Below are 7,378 nucleotides of genomic sequence, written 5' to 3' on the forward strand. Positions count from 1 at the left end.
ATGAGTACTCACCAGAGGAGAAGAAAATCAGATATTCAACTCTTTTTTTATAAACTAATATCAACTCATGTAATATGTATCTTAATTTTTGTAGAAGTTATAAAGGAAAAAGTTTTTTAAAATTAAATATTGTAAAAGAATTGAAACTAAATATCCAAAATTTAAAAATAGTTATATTTTTTATTAAAAATAAACTTAATTAAAAATAACAATAAAAAAATCCAACTAAGTGCCTGATTGAGTAGCATATGAAACAGTCTGATTTGTATCAAAACAAGTTTTATATAACTAAGGCTACTTTTGTTTTATTATTGGATGTCTTTTATCCATTATTTGGTTGTGCAAAGAGAAAAGGAGAGAAGAAAAATAGGTAAAAAAATACACCGAAAAAAAAATAATTTGGTTGAAGTGAAATAGAATACAAAAGAAAAATATTTAAATTAAAGTTGTTTGATAAATAAACAAATAAAATTAAAGAAATTGATAATTTATGAAAATACTATTTTATCCTTTAGTTATATTTTTCTCTCTCCCAACATAAGCTACTTCTAACAAATCACTTAAGTAAATTTATAGGTTTTCTCTTTCTCCTAACTTAATAGTATTTAACTTTTTTATTTTTGTTCGACGTTACTCCAACACTTTCTTCCTCTCAAATCCGGGTATTTCATATAAGATTAAATTTGACATGAATCCCACTACAAAAATTGAAATCTTAGTGTGTAAACATCCAAGATATTTATTCTCTCTTCTCTCCTCTCCCATATTTGCTCTCAACCAAACAAGCACTTAGTGTGTTTGTCTTTCCATTTCAACACCCTCAAACCAACATTAAGACAAAAGCAAGAAATTGTTACTTTCCAGAAAACGATTTTATATGCAACAATAGTCATCTCAAAATTTATATTTACTATGATTTCTGATAACTGGTAGGGCAGATTTCTTTACACTAACTAGATAGTAGATAGAAGTTAAAGTCTCCAATTTTTTATGTCTGCATGTGAATCAACAGTGTGGGTTTCCAACAATCAAAACATTGTGCGGCAATAGGATTGAAAGCTGACAAATAAGAAACAAGAAGTGAAAGAATAATAAGAAGATGATCTGGTGGCCATTACTTTTCATTCCCCGTAATTGAGGGTAACGTACGTTTTAACTTTTAGGACTTGTTGTTGGGCCCTTTGATTTGTTGACATTTTGGCTTTTGGATAGAAATTTTACTTTATGGTGGACACATTCTGGGGAGTTCAAATTTAGCAACGAGACAAGTTCATTTCGAGAAGGGGATGAGTCTATCATTAACCTCAACCACGATTTGATAATGACATATCAACGAGAGATTACAAAATATGATTGAACACAATGCCATTTATAGGTGTTGGAGATATCCTATTTATTTAACTAAACGGCCAATCCTATATCCTTACTAAGTAAACTGAATTCAAAAGTCTAACTAAGAAAATGACAATAACGAGCACATCTATTTATTATTAATTAACCCATGCAGGTCATGAATCACCCTTAGTCCTCTTCTCCAAGAGAATTATAAAAGTAAACTAAACTAAATTAATTTTTAAAATTCTTCAAAATTTTAAATGTATGTATTTTTATATTTTAATTTATATTTATATTAACAAAATTCTACCAATTAAATCTTCTCTTCAATATTTTCTATATATTTAAAAAATCATACATTACAGACGTATGGCTTAATCCCATTTTTATTCAAAAGTATTGTATTTAATGAAACGTCCCAATTAGTACATATGTCATCATTCAAGATAATAAATTAAACCTCTAATATTTAATTTGGACGAATATCAATCTGCCTAAGCTGCCGTAAAAGACTAAAGCATGACCCTACCATTGTTTCACATGCATGAGCAGACAAGAAATATGTTCTACTGTTCCAGTGAAAAAAAGTTAACGTTGTTGAGAGTGTTTACCAACTATTCAACTAATTCTTTTTGCAATTTCTGAGTAATCATGTATCAATATCTTACAACCACTGTTTGATCCTTTCCGTCCTATCTTACAGAAAGATACTTTTCCCTTGATCATTTTCCCACCTATAATTAAATAGCCCTCTACTAATCAAACAGACATAAAGATAAATTGATTGATTCTTGTCAAGTGTTGCTCTTTTGACATTTTTGTCTTGCTTTGATCACATTTAGCATCTCATAATAGGATGCTTTGTCCATCTTTTCCACTATTCAATGTGAAAGAAAGATCACCATATAATATATTCAGATAAAGCACCTTATATAGTCTTTACTAATTTCAGATTAAGCCTACTATACATGATTAAAAAAAATGTCACCGTCTAATCAACCAATTGGTGGAACACTGTGAGTCATGAGGTTAGAAAAGAAAGTATAGCTATATTGGAGGAAGTCCTAACTTAATTTCCTGTTTGGAAAGTGGAAAATTTCTTTTCTTTTTGGGGGGAAAGTGTGGGGAGGATATCTTATAAATTAAAGAGATAATGAAGTTAATATGGACCTAGAATTATAGGTGATAGCTATTAGCTAGTGGGAGTGCAATCTGTTCATTAATAAGTACTAGTCATTTTTAAAGTCATTGTAGCTGGTGCTAAGTCGTTGTTTTAAGAAAAATAATAGTGGGTACGTTCCCTTTTTGTCATGTTCTTTAGGGCTATTCATCTTTTCCGTGTACATGCCATTTGTCTAGATAACCTACTTATATCTTCATATATATTAATTTTGATGCTCTTTTGTTTGGTCCTGGCTACAACCACAGGGTTCGAATTATCTTTAATTTGCCATTTGGTGCCGCCCTTCCCCCTTACTTTACATGTATAAATTATAGGGTGTTGGGGAATAATGTACTAAGATCCTGATTAATGAATCTAAAAAAATTTGTAGAAATCACAAGAAGAATCACACAAAAAAAATTATAAATAATTTTATAAAATCTTAATGAAAATTTTTATTTTTAGTTCCTTAACTAGTAATAACAAATAGTCATTAAAACATTGACTAAGGAACTAAAAAACATACTTTATTAGGATGTGAAAAATTACATTACTTATAACTCAATTTTTTATATTCTCCTTTAATCTCTACAATAATTATTATCTTTTTAACTTTTAATCAATGCTCTAAGAATATTGTTAAGTAAGACTCATTAAATATTAACCAATCTGGTCTTTATGGATGACCAAATTTCATAATGGAATCTTTCTTTTGTTATTCAAAATTATTGGCTTATCCTTGTTCCATTTGGGCATTTTTTGCTATCTTTTAACCCAATGAGCCTCCATTGTTCCCACCCGTTATGATTATGTTAATGGGATTAGCACGCTCATAGGGCCCTCAAACACGACTTCCTACTAAATTAAATTAGATTATAATAACAGCGAAAATGATCACGATGATAATGACAAAAAGTGGCTCATTAGAGCTCTATCCTCCGCACAAAATAATTCCATTTAGTGTTTAAATAATAAATAATTTACATCACTAATTGCTCGGTCGCGCTTTTTTTCTCTCTTCAGTCATCATATGTGAGCTGAAATATAATGAAAAGGCAATCAATCATATATTTCTGGCTCTTGTTGCTATTGGATTAGAAGGGTAGCTAACTGAAAGTGATGACACCAAAAATAAGAATAATGTGAGAGATTAAGTCCCTATTTACGTGCCGTGCTTGCAAAAACTTCTTATTTGGGTTGATTAGAGAGTTCAACTTCAACATGAATTGAAGTTCTGCACGCTGAATCTTTTAAGAATATATGATATAGTGATGTTTCGCTTTCACAACACAAGCCACTATAAAAGCATGAATTAGAATGCTACGTGGACATGGTATGATGGTTTACCAGTAATAATACCACTGAATTTTGCTTAACAGACAAGGACCGAATTAATTAACTAGCTAGGTATAAATATTGAAGGATGTGCATGATGCAATTGTGTATTTTATTAGAAGGAAATTAAAGCGTGTAGAATTAACTAATTTATACCATGATTAATTATGCGTTCAAGCATTTGTTCATATAATGAAGATAAGTATTTCTCACTTGTCTTTCATATTTATGTGCTAATTAAGATATGCATTTAATTTGAGTTTAAATCTAGACATCTGGTTGTCGTCTTAATAGGGTTGGTAATTTGATAAGGAAAATTCCGATTCACGTGTGATAGCACTCCACGTTGTTGTTATTAAACACACAATTAACACGAATACAAGTTTGTTTAATACTACGATAATATTAATATTTGTATCCGTAGTACGATAATACTTATTTAAAAAAATATAAAATCCAGAATTCTAAGATTTATAAGCAGAATTACAGATGTTAAATTTAAGTCAAGATAACTTCCCTTTATTTTGATTAATACAATAATACGATAAATTACTCTTCTCGTGTATGTTCTATGTTTACTATGTATCGCCTATATACAACCTACATAACTAAATCTGATTTCTGAAAATACCACAAGATACATAAGAGATTCATTAGATATTTAGTTGGGTTCTGAACTGTAAACCAAGTCAATATATTGGTCAAAGAATATCCCTCCCTCCCTCCCTCTTTCTTAAGCCTTATTCAATTTGTTGGTAAAAATATAATATTGCATTACATAAAAAATGTTATATTTTTTTATCAGCCAAGAAATGCATATATATTAAAAACCAATAAATGTTATATAATTATTGTTTTTCTTAGACCCCTAGTCATATTAGATTATGAATAATATGAGTATCTCTAAATTGATTTTTTTTTTAACAACCAAAAAGATATATTATATATAATAGATTGGTTATGGCACAAGCAGTGGCCATAGTCACCAATAAAAAATAAAAATAAAAAAACAGAAGAGAAAAGAAATGTTTTATACCATAACAGATCTCACTTGTCTTAACCTGTTAGAGCCACACAGCAGTAATATAACAAATACATTAGGCAATAAATGCTTCCTAATACCATGCTTGATTGCCAGCATCGATGCCCAATAGAATCATCATTAATTTCTACACCAAAGCTCCTGCCTACACTACTAAAAAATCCATTTTGTACAACGCACATTCTAAGACGGTTGTATTGAACCGTCTTAGAATGTATGACAGTAGCATTCCTGTAATTAATGCTAAGAGGACGATAACGTTTTTGGTGCACCGTCTTTGTAAGTAGAGACGGAATGACAATTTGGTAAATTGCTTGTTATATTCAAAGGCAGTTTAGTCCATAGGATCGTCGTTGTTAGCGCAGTTCATATACTCACGTGTGCGGGTTGTCCTAGCCTCTTCTTCACTTACCTTGCGTCTGATTCTAAGCCCTCAATTATCGACATCGTTGTCTCCGTCAATCGCACTCCCGTGCCGGCCTACCGTTGTGCCCTGACCCTACTGTGGTCCCGTCGTTGTCACCACCCGTCTCAGCCCTAAGCTTTGTCACGCAGTCAACATTATTTCACAGTAATTTATTTGTTTTGATTTTCCTTTCTACACTTGGTTGCATTTTATTTGGGATTAATTTCAACACAATGTTGTCATAATTTGTATGCAGATGAACTTTATGAGCTTCATGGAAGAAAGTCAGTGCTAATATGTCACGGTCCATCATCACCAAGTACTTTGTTAAGGGTAAATATCTTTGCATATTAAGCCCATGATTATCCTTGTGCAAAGACTTGTGTTCTAGAACTTCAGGATCGATTCATTTCCAACAAAGTTTTCTGTTGAATACCACAAATTTGACGAGGTTGAATGTTTGTACTTGTTCCAGAAACTAGAGAACTTCTCTAAGGTGGAATCAATCTTCTTGATTTGTCAACATCTATAGCTACATTACTACAAACATAATTTTGAGGACCCACAAAGGAGATCATTTTTCCAAGAACTCTAGAGGTAACAATATTATCTTTATTGTAACTCAATATATAATACTCATGAATGTCATTACCTCGTTTTCATTTCTTTAAATTGTATGATATTGTAGCCGGTACCACAGACTACAAAACATGGATCGAAGTTGGATTAAAGCACCACGCATAAGTGACGACTATCAGAAGGGGATTGAAAGTTTCTTGCATTTTGCGCAAGAAAATGGATCAGCACTTTGTGGAAAATATTTTTGTCCTTGTGTTAAATGTGTGAATGGGAGACGTCAGTCATTAGATGACATTAGATCACATCTTATACGTGAAGGCTTCAGTCCGACTTACACAAACTGGATATGGCATGGTGAATTGCCACAAATATCAACTACCCCTGAGACTGAGGCGAATGATGCACAAACAGGAGATCGTATGGAAGACATGATACGCGATCTTGGGCAAGAGGGTTTTCGGCAAGCTCATGCAACTTATTACGACAAATTACAAACAGATTCAAAGATGCCATTGTATTTGGGATGCACAACCTTCACTCGGTTATCGGCGGTGTTAGGTTTGGTCAACTTAAAGGTCATATTTGAGTGGAGTGACAAAAGTTTCACCGACTTGCTTGTGTTGTTGAAAAATATGTTTCCTAAGGATAACATGTTACCGAAGAGTCACTACGAGACAAAGAAAATATTATGCCCCGTGGGTATGGAGTACCAGAAAATTCATGCATGTCTTAATTACTGTATTTTGTACAGGAATCAGTTTGCGAAAATGCACAATTGCCCAACATGCCCTACAAGCTAAACAATGACGAATGCAGTGATGATGCGGACACAAAGAACATTCGTCCAGCAAAGGTTTTTTGGTATCTTCCAATAATACCAAGGTTTAAGAGATTGTTTGCTAATGCGAAGGATGCAAAATACCTTCGAGTTACCAATTTCACATTGTATACATCTTGAAAAAAAATGGTTCGAGTTACCAATTTCATTATGTCTTGAAATTCATCACTTGTGCTTTATCCTTACTTCAGTTCTCTTTTGATAATACTATTCAGGATTTTGCGCTTAATGTTGTGTGGAATGGGTGGAACATATCTTTTGTGCAGTACAATTGTACTGGCCTACGTAAAGCAAGATGATACTAGGCACAACTTTAATTTGGACATTCACTCAGTATGTGTAGCAGATAAAAGAAGAAAATAACAAGACAAATGAATTGAGCTTCCCTCATAAGTTAAAATTAACTTGTGCACTTTAGCTTTTTCGACAAGGAAGATGAGAGAACCTCTATAAAAGTTAAGTGCAGAAGTTGATTTTAACTTGTAGGACAAATTCTATAGCTAGTTCTTATTTAGAAGTTTCCTCTCTGACAGCTAAGCACTATTTATTCCACTTTATCCTAACTTGCCACGATTATTAGTGTTTAATATGCTAATGATCTATATTAAGTTATCACCTCCTTATCACTTTATGATTTGATAAGCTTTTATGACCACTATGTATTTTTGTTTACAATTACGT

This window comes from Glycine max, chromosome 10 (genome assembly GCF_000004515.6).
Source record: "Glycine max cultivar Williams 82 chromosome 10, Glycine_max_v4.0, whole genome shotgun sequence".
NCBI classification, from domain to species: Eukaryota; Viridiplantae; Streptophyta; class Magnoliopsida; order Fabales; family Fabaceae; genus Glycine; species Glycine max.